This window comes from Toxorhynchites rutilus, chromosome 3 (assembly GCF_029784135.1).
Source record: "Toxorhynchites rutilus septentrionalis strain SRP chromosome 3, ASM2978413v1, whole genome shotgun sequence".
Taxonomy (NCBI): Eukaryota; Metazoa; Arthropoda; class Insecta; order Diptera; family Culicidae; genus Toxorhynchites; species Toxorhynchites rutilus.
In genome coordinates this window covers 201,311,777-201,330,640 of record NC_073746.1, presented here as the reverse complement: position 1 = coordinate 201,330,640, position 18,864 = coordinate 201,311,777, and the positions used below count along the sequence as shown (strand labels likewise).

The window sequence follows — 18,864 nt, the reverse complement described above, 5'->3', positions numbered from 1 at the left end:
TCTTATAAGGGGGTTGTATGGGAATCGACATAATTTTGACAGTACTAGTTCAAGATAAAAAAACAATTGTCATCGAACGGAACAATCGGAGCGTTGGAATTCAACTCATAGGTGGTGGTAAAACTCCCTCGGAATATTGATTTTTTTAATTTTTTTGGAAAACTACAGAAGTAGCGTGACTAGAACCGGTGTAACTTGTGAACCAAAGCCAGATTATCATGAAAATTTGACACGCATCATTTGAAGCTTAGTACTATACACAAAAGATGTGTGGTGAAATCTATTTGCAACATCCGGCTTTAATTGAATGATATGCCAGATAGAATGTCAAATAATCGAAAGAGAAGCGTAATTTATATGATAAAGTCAGCCATTTGAAAAAGGGAATGAAAATTCCTTGCGAAAACAATCTCTATTATCTGGGACTACCCGCATGGTTTTTGATTGAATAAGAAATGACAACAAAGACCCTAAAATTAAAGTGGCTAAAACAAACTAAATTTAATAATGTTCATCGTATGATAATAAAAGTGGGAAAAATAGATTGTACCTTTTCTGTTTTCGCGTTGATGGTTAATAGCTATTACTATAGACAAACAATTCAATCGATTGTTTAAGAATTTTAATCGGTATCCGAATTCAATATGCAACAAACGACAAGATATACGCAAATAATTTGTTATTCTTAAAACCCTTTGGAAATGATAAATGATATGAGTGATAAAGAGTAACAATACAACAATAGGATGATACATAAAATGAAAAACATAGTCCTAAGACGTAAATATAAAAATCGAGACTACACAATAGAAATGTTTCAATCGATAATTAAACTAATCAAGTAATACGTTACAGGAATTTGTAAATATATGTATATAATATCAATACGACATACTAACAAAGTTAGTTAAATCATTTAAAATAGCAAAACTAAAATGTGATAAATGAAAACGATTTTAATTTTTGTATGTATAAGTATATGAAATATGCTCACAAATAAAATATGGAACAAATAGTCTAAATCAAATTATTCATTCGAAATCATTGAACAAAACTGAAAAAAAATCATTTCCGTCTGTTTGAACTTATCTCCTTAAAGGATGTTCTGCCGCCACTTCTGCGATGCACCACTGTGTATACGAACTGTAACTGTAACTGTAATTTCAATAGGAAACATTAACCAGTTAATACACATATCATTGTTTGATACTCAAATCGCGTGTCATCAGGTTGTTTCAAAAGATCTTACCCTCGAAGGCCAATCGTTTCCTACGTGTCTGGCACCATGCTGGACAGCAAATTCACCTTAATATTTTTCTCACAGAAGAGATGCCTCATCATGCGCGGATTGCAATGCCCGGCATACACTGAGTGCAGATGCTCACACGAAGCAACTGCGCCCATCATCCGCTATCGCTATCATACACAGACCGCTTGGTGACCTATCGATGCACGAGACCGTCATGCAGGCTTACGAGACTGTGCTGCGCCTTGTGTTCCAGCCTTTATGCGTGCTATCGTGTACCTCTTTTACGCAGGCCACTCTGTGACCGCAATGCATCCACCCTTCATGCGAGCTATTGATATAATACGCAGCTCACACGGCACCGTATCATGCGCGTTATCGTATACCCCTCTTACGCAGTCTGCAAGACTGTGCTCCACCTTGCTTCCAACATCCGTGACCACATTGGATGCACCCATCATGCTCTCGTTCGTACAAACCCACCAACGCACAGATGGATAAAAACTTTTGCAACACCCTGATACAAGTTGTTTACACTAATATTATTAGCAGTCTTCAGAATGCAAAGCGGTGCTGATATGAATTGCTGAATCTGAATTCTGCGCCGTGTTCATTTCTCGCTCACTTGTTTCTTAGTTTGGTGAACTTCGTACCAAGAGAGAATACGTGTTTGTTATGAACGCGCGCTGATGGAAATTGAACTCGAGTTCAGCGCAGCGTATGTTTCCTGAAGACTGATTCTTAGTGTTACATATTACATATTACAAGTGAATGTTGCATAAACAAAATACAACAGCAAATTATCAGTTTCGACTTGTACTTTTTTTCTACAACTTCAAGTAGACACGTAATTTTATTTACAAGTTTGTTTTTGACGTAGAACTACGTCTTTCATTAAGGGTGCCAAATCAGAAAACAGGTCACGTTTTTATGAAATAAAGTTAACGTTAATAACTATTTTTGCCGCGAACGAATTTTGGCGATTTACATACTAAACGAATCGGAAATTCCCTAAAAATTTTTTAATATGCTATACATTAGAATCCCTTGGTTTGTAAATGGTTAAAATTCATGAAAACTTTAAGCGTTTCTATTTTCCCATACATTTGTTCTGTCCATTTGTGTGCTTTCCCGAACAGAGCTGTAAATAACGAGCAACTTATCGACGAGCAACGAAGGGGAAATCGTAGGATATGAAGTCACCGTGAACAAAGGAAAAGAAGAAGAATGAATGGGAATACTTGCCTAGAGTATTAACATTGGATCGCGCTGAGGCAAACTAGAGGCGAATGAACTGCAATGTTTAAAGCCTCTTAAAAACAAAGAAAGAAAGAAAGAAGGCAAACTTTCATCCGGCATCGGACTGTTGAGCAATCCAGTTCACTTTGCTTTCGCTGCGCTTCGATCTAAGATTGGACCCCACCAGTGGTAATTCAACTTGGATATCGTCGTGTGGTTTTTCCAGTTCGTTTTTCGCGTTATTCGTATCGTGTGTTTTTCTTTCCGCGTCATAAATTGGACGCTTCGCATAATGTGTGATGAGCAAGAAGAAGAGGAAGGCTGGCTCGAGCCCTGCAAAAAACGAACGCATTGCCGGGGGCAATAAAATTTCGAGGCAAGCGTCATCTAATGATGCACGCGATGTTAGTGTAGTGAACAAGCGCTCGCACTGAACCGAGCCTTCGCATCGAACAACAGCGAAGTAGGCGACTTCGGCGCGTCGGTTGAAAATGTAAACGCCGTTACCCAGGCAGCAACCAGCTCCCCCCGCTGGTGGTGAACGCGGTTGTTCTTGACAAACTCATCAGCGAATTTGCATCGATGGGTGTTACAGCAGAGTACAAGCTGTGTGGCATAATTCAGTCTTTTTCTAAGTAGTGAACATTGTTTGTTTTCCGTCATAAGGGCTTCGATGATGCTTTTGACATTGCATGAATGTATTAAATTGACGTCATGGCGAAGCAGGCGTTAAGTTTGTGCGCCAAAAAATCATTTGGGGAATACCAACCTCTTTAATGTCGTACTGGAATGTTATAAGTTATTTGGGTTCGCGTGCCAGTCGCAAAACTGCCTTCAACTAGTATTACATTTGCACTAGTCTTGATCATAATGAAGCAATGCTACTGTTTTCGAGGTTGTTGATATTAAAAAAAAGAGTTTATTTCGCTTGTTCAATCACCAAGAAAGTGAATGTTGTTCAGAAATTTTGTATGTGATTAGGTTTCGCTTGTCAGTAGCAAAACTTCCTCCACTAAGGGTGACAGCTGCGCTTAGCTCGAGTATGAGAAAGTAATGCAACTTTTTTTCGAGGCCAGTAATATAAACAGAAGTGTTTCTTTTGAGAATAGCGCAAAATGATGAGAAGTGTTTATATTCCTAGTAGTTTCAAGCCACCAAAGTATGGCTCTGTATGCATGCTATGGCGAACGCTTGTTTGGCGCTTGGTTTACATTGTACGAACGATGCCTGGAAGGTGCAATTCCACTGAGGCAATACTAAATAACATGTAGCATGATATTTGATGCTTGCAAGTGTTGTTATTGTTGTTGTTTCCTCGCGGTGCCAAAGATATATTGGTATAATCAACTGTAACCGAGTAATGTCAATTGCGAAAAAGGCCACCGGAATAGCGTTCGAGGTAAATTTTCAATGCATTGACATGAAAAAAAAACATACGATCAGCTAGTATATTGTTCTGCGAAGGCAAGAATGAATCATCAGTCAATTATCGTCAACTGATTCTACAATGAAAAAAAGCATTTCAGCGATTGTTCTACTAAGCAGTTGTTTTTAAATTTCACAGCATTATAGAATAATATCCGAAGGTTTAAACAAGCGACTTTTATAATATAACAGCGTAGTTCTACGTCAACAATGCGGTCGTATCTTGGACACAACCTCCTATAATTTTTTTTAGTTCAATTTTCATTTTGAATTTTGGGAGTCCGGAAATGTATCGTTTAAACTTTTTGGATGAATCGAATGACTAAGAAACTGATATTTTGTGTAAACATGAATACTGTAGAGTGAAATATTAGGCTGTCAAAAAAGTCCTGCGGTATTTTTTTTTAATTTTCATTTGTTCATAAAATTAGTTACAATCATCTGTTTTAAGTCAAATATGCGCCGTTTTGTTCGATGACTTGTTCCCAACGAGATGCTAACTTCATAATACCCCTGTTATAGAAGCTCGCTTCCTTATTGGCAAAAAAACTCGGATAGCCAATTTTCACAGGCCTCTTTTGTGGCTAACTTCTGACTACCTATCTCGTTCGCCATGGACAAAAACAGGTGGTAGTCACTTGGTGCAAGGTCCGGACTATACGGCGGATGCAAAAGAACCTCCCATCCGAGCTCCCGGAGCTTCTGGCGCGTCACCAAAGAAGTGTGTGGCCTGGCGTTGTCCTGATGGAAGACAATGCGGCCTCTGTTTATCAAAGATGGCCTCTTTTTTAGAGGCGAATGAACTGAAAAGTTTAAACCCTCTTAAAGCCAAAAAGAAGAAGAAGAAAGATGGCCTCTTCTTCATGAGTGCTACCTTCAAGCGGTCCAGTTGTTGGCAGTACAGGTCCGAATTGAGCGTTTGGCCATAGGGAAGCAGCTCATAATAGATTATTCCTTGACAATCCCACCAAACACACAGCAGAACTTTCCTGGCCGTTAATGAGAGCTTGGCCACCGTCTGAGCCGCTTCAACCACGACCGTTTGCGCTTCACGTTGTCGTAAGTGACCCACTTTTCATCGCCAGTCACCATCCGCTTCAGAAACGGGTCGATTTTGTTGCGATTCAGTAGCGATTCACATGCGTCGATACGGTCAAAGATGTTTTTTGCGTCAACGTGTGTGGCACCCATACATCGAGCTTCTTTGTGAATCCAAGCTTCTTCAAATGGTTAATAACGGTTTGATGACTTATCCCCAGCTCTTGGCCGATGGTACGGCTGCTACTATGCCGGTCTTTCTCGGCTAATTCAGCGATTTTGTCGCAATTTTCGACGACAGGCCTTCCGGAGCGTGGCGCATCTTCGACGACCTCTACACCAGAACGAAAACGTTGAAACCATCGTTGTGCGGTGGAAATGGAAACTGTATCGGGTCCATAAACTGCACAAATTTTATTGGCAGCTTTAGATGCATTTTTGCCTTTGTCATAGTAGTACTGTAAAATATGTCGGATACAATGAATACAACTAGAACTACGCGCTTACAACGACACCTCGCGGAAATACTGCAGGACTTTTGTGACAGCCTAATATATATATATATATATATATATATATATATATATATATATATATATTATATATATATATATATATATATATATATATATATATATATATATATATATATATATATATATATAACATTTCGCGCAATAATTTGGTCGTGGCAGCCGCTGTATGGCATGTAGCGTCGTCCTGTTGGAACCAGTAATTGTCCAATTCATTTTCACGAACAAATGGCAATAAAAAATCGGTTATCATTGTCCGATAACGCTCCCCATTCACGGTTACCGTTGCTCCATTTTCGTTTTCAAAGAAGTACGGGCCGATGACTTTATCGGAGCGTGGCGCATCTTCGACGACCTCTACACCAGAACGAAAACGTTGAAACCATCGTTGTGCGGTGGAAATGGAAACTGTATCGGGTCCATAAACTGCACAAATTTTATTGGCAGCTTTAGATGCATTTTTGCCTTTGTCATAGTAGTACTGTAAAATATGTCGGATACAATGAATACAACTAGAACTACGCGCTTACAACGACACCTCGCGGAAATACTGCAGGACTTTTGTGACAGCCTAATATATATATATATATATATATATATATATATATATATATATATATATATATATATATATATATATATATATATATATATATATATATATATATATATATATATTATATATATATATATATATATATATATATATATATATATATATATATATATATATATATATATATATATATATATATATATATATATATATATATATATATATATATATATATATAACATTTCGCGCAATAATTTGGTCGTGGCAGCCGCTGTATGGCATGTAGCGTCGTCCTGTTGGAACCAGTAATTGTCCAATTCATTTTCACGAACAAATGGCAATAAAAAATCGGTTATCATTGTCCGATAACGCTCCCCATTCACGGTTACCGTTGCTCCATTTTCGTTTTCAAAGAAGTACGGGCCGATGACTTTATCGGCATAAATGCCACACCACACAGTAACTTTTTGGTCGTAAAGAGGTTGCGTTTCGATGAATTGAGGGTTTTCAGTAGTATAAAACCGACAATTTTGTTTATTCACTACTCCATTCAAGTTGAAATGCGCCTCATCAGACATTATGATTTTTTGCCAAAAGCCACGTTCATTTTTGGCCATTTCGATGGTCCATTTCGCAAAATCAAGTCGACGTGGTAAGTCAGATGGGTTAAGTTGTTGAGCCATTAGAATTTTATACGGAAACATTTTCAAATCAACACGAATTATGCGTCGGAGAGTGGTTCGAGCGATGCCTAACTCTTGCGAACGATGGCGACCTGATGTCGATGGAGTCTCTGCAACACTGGCTCGAACGGCATCAATATTCTCGTCGAAACGTCTTGGTCGTTGTCTGGACAGATGACTGGCATTACCAACACTACCAGACGATATAAATTTGGCATATAATCGACGTATAGTGTTGTCTCCAGGCGATGCTTTAACTTTAATTTTATTTTTCCACGCACGTTTAGTTAACACAATTGAGAAGTTATTTTGAATGTACAGCTGAACAATTTCAGCGCGTTGTTTAGGTGTGGTGTTCCATGGTTAAAATTGTACTGAAATGACGCTTCCAACGCGGTATGACATTTGTTAATCTGACATCTCTGTCAAAAGTTATGGGGTTGCCAGATGCTTCCACTTTAAATGGCCCACCCTGTATATATATATATATATATATATATATATATATATATATATACAGGGTGGGCCATTTAAAGTGGAAGCATCTGGCAACCCCATAACTTTTGACAGAGATGTCAGATTAACAAATGTCATACCGCGTTGGAAGCGTCATTTCAGTACAATTTTAACCATGGAACAATACACACCTAAACAACGCGCTGAAATTGTTCAGCTGTACATTCAAAATAACTTCTCAATTGTGTTAACTAAACGTGCGTGGAAAAATAAAATAATAATTATATATATATATATATATATATATATATATATATATATATACAGGGTGGGCCATTTAAAGTGGAAGCATCTGGCAACCCCATAACTTTTGACAGAGATGTCAGATTAACAAATGTCATACCGCGTTGGAAGCGTCATTTCAGTACAATTTTAACCATGGAACAATACACACCTAAACAACGCGCTGAAATTGTTCAGCTGTACATTCAAAATAACTTCTCAATTGTGTTAACTAAACGTGCGTGGAAAAATAAAATTAAAGTTAAAGCATCGCCTGGAGACAACACTATACGTCGATTATATGCCAAATTTATATCGTCTGGTAGTGTTGGTAATGCCAGTCATCTGTCCAGACAACGACCAAGACGTTTCGACGAGAATATTGATGCCGTTCGAGCCAGTGTTGCAGAGACTCCATCGACATCAGGTCGCCATCGTTCGCAAGAGTTAGGCATCGCTCGAACCACTCTCCGACGCATAATTCGTGTTGATTTGAAAATGTTTCCGTATAAAATTCTAATGGCTCAACAACTTAACCCATCTGACTTACCACGTCGACTTGATTTTGCGAAATGGACCATCGAAATGGCCAAAAATGAACGTGGCTTTTGGCAAAAAATCATAATGTCTGATGAGGCGCATTTCAACTTGAATGGAGTAGTGAATAAACAAAATTGTCGGTTTTATACTACTGAAAACCCTCAATTCATCGAAACGCAACCTCTTTACGACCAAAAAGTTACTGTGTGGTGTGGCATTTATGCCGATAAAGTCATCGGCCCGTACTTCTTTGAAAACGAAAATGGAGCAACGGTAACCGTGAATGGGGAGCGTTATCGGACAATGATAACCGATTTTTTATTGCCATTTGTTCGTGAAAATGAATTGGACAATTACTGGTTCCAACAGGACGACGCTACATGCCATACAGCGGCTGCCACGACCAAATTATTGCGCGAAATGTTCCCCGGAAGATTAATATCGAAAAACGGCGATTATGACTGGCCACCGAGATCACCTGATTTGACGCCTCCTGATTTTTTTTTATGGGGATATTTAAAATCCAAGGTATACACTGGTAAACCAAGGACCCTGGCTGCGCTGAAAGACAATATCCGACAAGAAATTGCTGCCATATCGGCCGAAACATTGGGCAAAGTGATGGAAAATGCCGAAAAAAGGGCACATTTTGCGGTCAAGGCCAGAGGCGGTCATTTACGAGATATCATAATCAAAAAGTAGTTAGAACAAATCTCCTTGGACCAAAATAAATGAATTTAAAAAAAAAAATTAAAATTCCACTTCTTTACTTTGCTATTGCAAAAACAAATCCTTCCACTTTAAATGGCCCACCCTGTATATATATATATATATATATATATATATATATATATATATATATATATATATAATATATATATATATATATATATATATATATATATATATATATATATATATAAATTATCAGATATAACTACTTTTCGGATACATTCAAATTTTATAATATGGTGGAATACGTTTTGATTGTTGCGCGATTATTGAATGTACTTCCTAACTCGACACTGGTACGACAAAGACTGAGATTCTGAACTGTTCGGATCTCTGAACTTCTTCGGCTCTGCACTCGTACTCCTGCTACAGCTGCTGAAATTATTCCTCTCTCTTTTGAGAATTTGTGAGTGCCTGGTACTTGTATAATTATTACGACATTCGTCAAGTTTGAGCTCCCTGGATTTTTACTATTTAATTATCAACTGCTATTTATTAATTTTAAGATATTACCTATTCCCTCCCTAAAACGAGATTCGTCTCGAATCCTGTAAAACTATACTACTATTTGCTTTACATTTTCTATAATTTTCAAGATATTCTCCAATTGTTTTTGTTGGTTCATAAAAAGCATTGTTTCAAGAATTTTTGCTAATTCAGATATGGTTTTTATATGAGATATTAGCCTATATAAATGAACTATTACAAGAATTAATTTTGCGATTGAATATTCTTCATCAATTTCTAATCATGTTTCTTAACATGGATTTATTCTACTATAAAAATCGTTAATGTTTGTTATAGGGGTTTAAAATAATTTTTTTTTTCATGGAAAAAAAATCCCATCACGACAATTTCTGATTTCCAGTTTTCTGTGCAATTTGTAGACCATCTCCTTTGTTCGTTGGCTGGGAGAAAGCAGGAATCCACAATCCAGTAATTACACGTTCCAATTATCGCGTTCACAACACTCCGTTTTCTTTCTAACTCCAAATCTGATACGTAGAACTTTTGCATTTAATTTCACGTACGGAATCACAAAATCCAGATTCCGTAAATTACCGAAAAAACTTCTTTTCTCGTATAAAAAATATTGCTTTTAATTTATTTTACGACTGTGGTACAAAGTTTCAACACTTCTATATTCGTCCAAGATCGGTTGGCTACTAGCTCGGCCGGCAATTTTATTGGTATATATTAGTCTGTTCCTGCATGTCTTTCTAAGTGTTTCCTTTTCTTTTGTGTTATCTATGTTATGACTATTATTTGTGGTAGTGTAGTGATAAGAGATACTCAATTTTGTGTACCGTTGTATGTAGAACAGTTATAATTTTTACTTATTTAATTCTAGATTTAAGTTTAAATTAATTGTTGTGCATATTTTTGTGTTTAATTTATGCTAAACGGCTACACAATTAGAAGGAGCTATCTGAAAAGAAATAGAATTTATTACTATTTTCAAACATTATGATTTAGGTTATGATTGATTGATACTACTTTCGTTGGCGTCTGATCTTTGTTTTGTAAATTTTCCTTCCTTGGACATCCACAAAGTTTTGCTGTTGTCTTTGGTAACCAGGTGCCGTTTTTTGCTGTTTCACTTTTTATTCCTTGGCGAGAGACGTATACTGCTTCATCAGTTTGAAGAAGTGGATCAGTTTCCTTTTTCTTGTTGTGATATTCAAGGACCGTTCTTTGTTTTTTCCGAAGGTATACTAGGGCTTCATCATAAACTTTATCCCTTTTTTCAACGATTTCTGCAATATCAGTGGGTCTTTTTTCTCCTTCTTTTAAGCCCTAAAAAAAATCCTTGAATCGCATATTTGTCGAAGAATGTATAGATATTTCAACAATTGTTCAGTTTTTTTTTCAAATATTCTGTAATTCTTATGGTTATGAGGGAACACACCATTTTTTGTGGATTATTCGTAGGTAGTCGCATGCTGTTCTCACACATGTTTCAAAATTTTATTTTGCTGCGTGGTTTATTCTTAATGAATTAAATAGAATTAGACAATTTTATCAGTTTGAATATTTAAACACCAAATCACTGGTGGATTTTTCTCACGCATGTTGCAGAGATTATCTCTGTCACGTGGATTTGGATGGTTGAAAAAATATTAGAATTAATAGAATGAAAATTCCTATCCTTAGGTGGGTGATTCTCATGCATGTCGCAGGTATTAGCCCTGCTACGTGGATTTGGAAGGCTGAAATTTTTGAATTTATTGATTGAAAATTTTAAACACCGATTCTCTGGTGGGTGTTTCTCACGCTTGTTGCAGTTTTTGTCTCTGCTACGTGGATTTGAAAGTCTAGAACATTTTTATAATTTATCGATTGGAATCATTCAACACCGTTTGTCTGGTGAAAATCGTGCTATACTTATGTTGCAGATATACATTCTGCAGCGTGGATTATTTTCAAATTTTAATGGTCGTCTTTTTTTTACTTGACTCACGCATTACGCAGGTATCATGCAGATTCATGAAAACTTTAAGTGTTTCCATTTTCCCATACATTTGTTCTGTCCATTTGTGTGCTTTCCCGAACAGAGCTGTCAATAACGAGCAACTTATCGACGACTAACGGAGGGGAAATCGTAGGATTTAAAGTCTCCGTGAACAAAGGAAAAGTAGAAGAATGAAGGGGAATACTTGCCTAGAGTATTAACAGTGGATCTCGCTGAGGCAAACTTTCATTCGGCATCGGACTGTTGAGCAATCCAGTTCACTTTGCTTTCGCTGCGCTTCGATCTAAGATTGGACCCCACCAGTGGTAATTCAACTTGGATATCGTCGTTTGGTTTTTCTGTTCGTTTTTCGCGTTATTCGTATCGTGTGTTTTTCTTTCCGCGTCATAAATTGGACGCTTCGCGTAGTGTGTGATGAGCAAGAAGAAGAGGAAGGCAGGCTGGAGCCCTGCAAAAAACGAACGCATTGCCAGGAGCAATAAAATTTCGAGGCAAGCGTCATCTAACGATGCATGCGATGTTGGTGTAGTGAAAAGCGCTCGCACTGAACCGAGCCTTCGCGAATGTGACACCGCATCGAACAACAACGCCGTTACCCAGGCAGCAACCAAAATCAAGCTCCCCCCGCTGGTGGTGAAGGCGGTCACTCTTGATAAACTCATCAGCGAATTCGCATCGATGGGTGTTACAGCAGAGTACAAGCTGTGTGGCATAATTCAGTCTTTTTCCAAGCAGTTAACATTGTTTGTTTTCCGTCATCATAAGGGATTCGTTGGTGCCTTTGAGAATGCATTAATGCATTAAACTGACGTTATGGTGAAGCAGGCGTTAAGGTTGTGCGCCAAAAAATTACTTGGGGAATATCGAGTATCTTGAATGTCTTCCTGGAATGTTATAAGTTATTTGGGTTCGCGTGCCAGTCGCAAACTAGTATTACATTTGCGCTAATATTGATCATAATGAAGCATTGCTACTGTTTTCGAGGTTGTTATTAACAAAAAGAGTTTATCTCGCTTGTTCAGTCACCAAGAAAATAAATATCGTTCTGGAATTTTGTATGTGATTAGGTTTCGCTTGCCAGTAGCAAAACTCCTCCACTCAGGGCACAGGGTTCTCGAGCATGAGAAAGTAATGCAACTTTTTTTGAGGCCAGTAATATTAACAGAAGTGTTTCTTTAGAGAATAGCGCAAAATGATGAGAAGTGTTTATATTCCTAGTAGTTTCAAGCCGCCAATGTATGGCGTTTACGTTGTACGAACGATGCCTAGAGGTGCGATTCCTTTAGGACAATACTAAATAACATGTAGCATGATATTTGATACTTGCAAGTGTTGTCATTGTTGTTGTTTCCATGCGGTGCCAAAGATATATTGATGTAGTTACGAGATGTGGAATAATGGTACTGGTGCAACATGTATATAATCGACTGCATTATAGCATTATAGAATAATATCCGAAGGTATAAACAAGCGACTTATATGAAATAACAGCGTAGTTCTACGTCAACAATGCGGTCGTATCTTGGGCACAACCTCCTATAATTTTTTTTCCTTTTTTTTATTTCGGAGGGCAAAACCCTCAAGCATTTGCTCTGTAATATGGTTTTATTCAGAACGCGCTTGACACGTGGTTCACTATAATTCTGTATTGACGCCATCGGCGTCCATTTTAAACGCTGAAACACTTTTTTTCAAAAATATGAGAGTTTTCACTTAATTCGAATAATTTCAAAAGATTCACGTTATTTGCTGTTACTCCCGGGAGTAAAGTCGAATACCGACTGCGCCAATTATCCGATATAACTACTTTTCGGATAAATTCAAATTTTATAATATGATGGAATACGTTTTGATTTTTGCGCGATTATTGAATGTACTTCCAAACTCGACACTGGTACGACAAATACTGAGATATATATATATTAGGCTGTCGAAAAAGTCCTGCGGTGTTTCCGCGAGGTGTCGTTGTAAGCGCGTAGTTCTAGTTGTATTCATTGTATCGAGTCATACTATAGCTTGTTTTTTTTATCCAAAATATATATTTTTATTAAGGCTCATATGGCGTCAGCCTAACGGGGCCGGGAGTTCAATATTTCGATAATGTTTGCTTACAACTATGTTAGTAATATGTAACCGATTACTCGCGGTTGGCTCGAGGTTAATATTACAAGTGTTCTCATAATTGGTTTGTTGCAATCTTCGATGCTCTGTACGTGTGCCCGACACGGGATACTTCCTATTGGGATGCAGCTGACCATTAATCAGCAACGCCCCCCTAGTCTGTACCCCATATCTAGCGTGGTGCGTCTTTCTCGACTCGAGGAATCCAGGATAGAATGGTCACTAGCCGGCGCAATCATCAGCTCGTGTAGAGTTGTCATAAGCGGTACAACCTTTGGCTTTTGTTGAATGATCAGTGGACTGCACAACCTTCGGCCCGTGCATCTGTAAAGAGTGGGACACAACGAAGGAAACATCATTAAACGTTGACATCGGCGTTTCTGAGGAACAGGTATAGATGAAGCAGAAGATCAGGATCCCGGCTACCTAAGATATCCCGGACGGGGATATCCGATTGTCTGCCTTGTTCTCTTAGTGCTCTAGAGAGCTGAGAGCGAGCAGCATGGAACCGGATACACGACCAGACAACATGCTCGATGTCGTGGTAGCCATCGCCACAATCACAAAGATTGTTTGCTGCGAGCCCAATGTGATAGAGATGCGCGTTTAGGTTATAATGATTGGACATAAGCCGAGATATCACGCGAATGAAATCACGACCTACATTCAATCCCTTGAACCATGCCCTCGTCGAGACCTTAGGAATAATCGTGTGTAACCAACGACCGAACTCATCACCACTCCACATGCGCTGCCAACTTACGAGCGTATACTGACGAGGAATGTGGAAAAAGTCATTATAAGCAATTTGCCTTTCAAAAAGTGTGCCTTCTAAAGCGCCCACCTTAGCTAGCGAGTCCGCTTTCTCATTCCCCGGAATCGAGCAATGGGAGGGAACCCATGCTAAGGTAATCTTGAATAATTTTTCGACCAAAATACTCAACAGTTGTCTTATTCTTGTTAGGAAATAAGATGAGCGTTTATCCACTTTCATTGAGCTGAGACTGTCTGAAAAAATAAAATAGTGGTCGATGGGCAATGTTTCAATTATCCCTAATGCGTAATAAATCGCACCCAGTTCAGCGACATACACGGAACAAGGATCTTTGAGTTTGGAAGAGGCACTGGAATTTTCATTGAAGATGCCGAAGCCAGTGGACCCGTTTATGCATGAACCGTCAGTAAAGAACATTTTATCAGATCTAACTTTCCCATATTCTGCCGAAAATATCGGCGAAATAGAATCGGAGCGTAGGTGATCTGGGATTCCATGGATTTTTTGTCGCATGGACAGATAAAAAATGACAGAGGAATTGCAGAAGTATGGGAAGCAAACTTGGTTGGAGATGCCTGGTGAAGGGTGCACGTCGTGGGTAAGGTACTCATGGTATAAAGACATAAAACTTGACTGAGGAGTCAGTTGGAGTAGATTTTCGAAGTTACCAATCACCAATGGATTCGTGATCTTGCAACGGATGAGAAATAATATATATAATAATTCTAATTCTGTGAACCGAGGAGTAAGCGGGGGTACTCCTGCCAAAACTTCGAGACTCATCGTATGTGTCGATTGCAAACACCCCATGGCTATACGCAAGCAACGATATTGTATTCTCTCCAGCTTGAGAATATGAATCCTGGCAGCTGATCGGAAGCAAAAACTGCCATATTCTAACACTGATAATATCGTTGTTTTGTACAACTGAATGAAGTCTCCTGGATGGGCACCCCACCATGTTCCGGTAATTGTTTGGAGAAAATTGAATCTTTGCTGGCATTTCTGTTTCAAATACGCAATGTGTCTCCTCCAGGTACACTTAGAATCAAAATATACACCCAGGTATTTGAAAAACATAGAGTGTTGGATCGTTTTGCCGGATTGGTGAAGCTGGAATTGGGCGGGTTTGTGCTTCCTAGAAAAAACGACCATTTCAGTTTTCTCCGTAGAGAATTCGATACCCAGCTTGAGGGCCCACGTGAACAGATTGTTCAGGGTATCTTGCAAGGATTTTTGCAGAACGGCGGGATTAGTACCCGTGATGGAAATAACTCCATCGTCTGCAAGTTGTCTCAATGTGCAATGTCTAGTTAGACAATCATCTATATCATTGACGTAAAAACTGTATAAGAGGGAGCTTAGGCAGGAGCCTTGTGGCAGGCCCATAAAACTGTATCGAGAAGATTTCAAGCTGCCATGATTGAAAAACATGTGCTTTTCTGAGAGTAAATTGTACAGAAAATTATTCAGAATTGGCGATGGAAAGTCCACGATTATGAAGTTTCTCTGAGAGAATTTCCATGGAAACTGAATCAAATGCCCCTTTGATATCGAGAAAAACGGAAGCCATTTGTTCTTTGCGAGCAAATGCGATTTGGATTTCAGAAGATAGCAGCGCGAGACAATCGTTCGTCCCTTTACCTCGGCGGAAGCCAAACTGCGTATTTGACAGCAAATTGTTCGTTTCAACCCACTTGTCCAAACGAAGTAGAATCATTTTCTCTAACAATTTACGAATACAGGATAACATTGCAATCGGCCTATACGAAATGTGATCGCAAGCCGGCTTGTATGATTTTCGTATGGCTATCACTCTCACTTGTCTCCAGTCATGCGGGACTATATTCAGCTCCAGAAACTTGTTGAACAAGTTCAGCAAATGCAGTTTTGCCAAGTCGGGAAGATTCTTCAATAAGTTGAATTTAATCTTGTCCGACCCCGGAGCTGAATTGTTACATGAGAGAAGTGCAATTGAGAATTCTACCATCGAAAAATTCTCACAATCGCCTTGGAGCGGAATGTCGCGTACGACGTTTTGTGCAGGAACGGAATCGGGACAAACCTTTCTTGCAAATTTTAAAATCCAACGGTCAGAGTATTCCTCACTTTCATTTGTATGGTTCCAGCCACGCATTCTCCTAGCCGTATTCCAAAGAGTGCTCATAGCTGTCTCCCTTGACAAACAATTGACGAACTTCCGCCAATATCCACGCTTTTTTGCTTTAATCAGACCTTTTAGTTTGGCTTCTAGAGCTTGGTACTTTCGAAACCATTCCACTAATCCAGTTTTCCTGAATTTTTTGAAAGCGGATGATTTTTCAAGGTAGACCTTTGAACACTCCTTGTCCCACCAAAATGATGGAGGACGACGTCGGAAAGTGGTAGCAGGAACACGTTTCTTTTGAGCTTGAAGTGCGCTTTCGTAAATCAAACTCGATATAAAGTTATACTCTTCGAGTGGAGGAAGTTCATGCATTGAAACAAGTGCTTCAGATATTATTTCTGCAAATTTTCTCCAGTCAATATTTTTCGTGAGGTCATACGCAATATCGACTGACTCACGAGAACCTGATTCATTGGCGATCGATAAAATTATTGGCAGGTGATCACTACCGTGGGGATCTTGGATTACCTTCCACGTGCAATCCAGGGATAATGAAGAAGAGCAAAGTGATATGTCTAGCATACTTGCCCGTGCAGGAGGGTTGGCTATCCTAGTTGCTTCCCCTGTATTTAAAACTGTGGAAGCAACTAGGATAGCGTATCGTCTTGTCTTGTCAATTTCTTGGTCGCATACTAAATCTATTAGATCACTTGCGAATGTTCGTGGTTTCATTCCCAAAATATTCATTAACCTTCTTGGCCTTGTTCAAGGCCAGAAACGAGTGGACCTTATAGTCTAAAACATCTATAACTAAAAACAATCAATCAATAAATTCACGAGTGTATTAGCGTGGAAACACACTAGACGGCTCTACCGCGCGATTTTCGCAATGACAAGTCGCAGCAGGAGCTTCATGTAAAACACATTCAGCGGCTTTCGACGGTTCCACTATCTGCCATTATTATATTTTTATATACGGATGCAAGACGAGTATATGGTAGAAGGTACAACTGTTGGGACAGTAAGATGATTAGAGGGGTGGTATATAAAGACAGAATTGAGGAAAACGGAAGAGTGGATGTTTACCTGAACGAGAAGGAGAGAGAAGTTGTTCACAAACGTCTGAAATATTGCATTTCTCGACAATTTGGATGGAATTCGAGTATCCGCAGCTACATGACCTCAGAGTGGTTTTCACGTATTGGTTCACCTGATAGTACATTTATTGTTGCCTTGCTTTATTTACACCTTTCACAAGTGCATAAACACTACTACTCTCACAAAACCGTTGCGGCACATCATCTTCATCGGGCCACCGCAGCGAACGAGGAACCGTACAACAGTGATTTTGGAACCGTACGCACCCGCCCCGCCGTATGTGTTTTATCCAGCCGGGTGCTATGATTGATGCTAGGATCGTTAGCAAAATCTCAAGCAGAACTGTCAGTGGGATACCCAATTCATAAGAAAACAAAGGGAAAATGTCAGTGGGATACCCGATATGTTGGCTCCTGTCAGTTCAATGGGGGTTCTCTAAAGACGTCACCCGGCTGGTTTTATCGCATTCACATTTCATTATCGAGGTCCCGCGGCGGTCTGTCTTTGCAAAATCCGCGCGGGAGAGCCGTCCAGTGTGTTCTTACGCTTAAGCCGGGTTCAGACGGTGCGAGTAAGCATACGAGTCGGTCTAGTCAGTTACTGCAGTACAGCTACTCACACCGTGTGAACACATCATGCCAGTTAAGGTCCATTTATACGTTGCTAGTAGCTGACTTCACAATGAGCAGCTACTGACCCGGTGAACTCGCTTGACAAATGGTTGACTCGCCTTGTCCGTTCACACAATGTGAGCTGCTGGCAAGAAACTAGATACTACGGCACGGGTTTACCAGAGATGCCAGACGATTTTTCAAATGTTCATCAAATAGTCAGAAACAGCAATCAGGTCCGAATTTGTCAGATGAGGAAAATGAAAATGATAGTAGATTTGCAGAAGGAACAAATACGCCTCGAAAACTAAAATAATGAAGGAAAATCTACTTTTTTATATCGATTATGTATTCTGTTTCTTAGAACAATACTTTTTTTTGCAAGTTGTGAGTGAATTCTGAATGAAAATTGTGCCCGATAATGATTTTATATTCAGATTCCCAATAAAGTTATCTCAAAAAGAAAACGTATTAGTTTTCCAATAATTTTCAAATCTATAAATATCTTCGCACATTTTCAAATATCTTAAAAATAGAGACATGTCAAGACAATGTAAAGATTTGGCATCCCTGATTCGAGCGCTAAATTCTGTTTTTGACGTTTTGAGGGATGCGAGTGCGAGTAAATTCAAAAAACTTTGAAGTAGCTCGCACGCCGAATCACACATGACACTAACTGGAATGATGTGTTCACACGGTGTGAGTAGCTGCACTGCAGTAACTGACTAGATCGACTCGTATGCTTACTCGCACCGTCTGAACCCGGCTTTAGTGTCATGTGTGATTCGGCGTGCGAGCTACTTCAAATTTTTTTGAATTTACTCGCACTCGCATCCCTCAAAACGTCAAAAACAGAATTTAGCGCTCGAATCAGGGATGCCAAATCTTTACATTGTCTTTACATGTCTCTATTTTTAAGATATTTGAAAATATGCGAAGATTATTATAG

The 18,864-nt window shown here is 39.0% G+C and overlaps 1 long non-coding RNA gene across 1 annotated transcript in view; it reads right to left on the bottom strand.

Annotated features, from left to right (window-relative positions):
• Positions 1-9,599: 9,599 nt before the first annotated feature.
• LOC129777607 (uncharacterized) overlaps positions 9,600-18,864 on the bottom strand; it is a 31,100-nt gene continuing 21,835 nt past the window's right edge. The window contains exons 2-3 of the long non-coding RNA XR_008743265.1: positions 10,228-10,527; positions 9,600-10,159 (exon numbers count right to left, since the gene is read on the bottom strand). This is a non-coding gene — a long non-coding RNA (uncharacterized LOC129777607). The remainder of the gene's footprint in view (positions 10,160-10,227; positions 10,528-18,864) is intronic.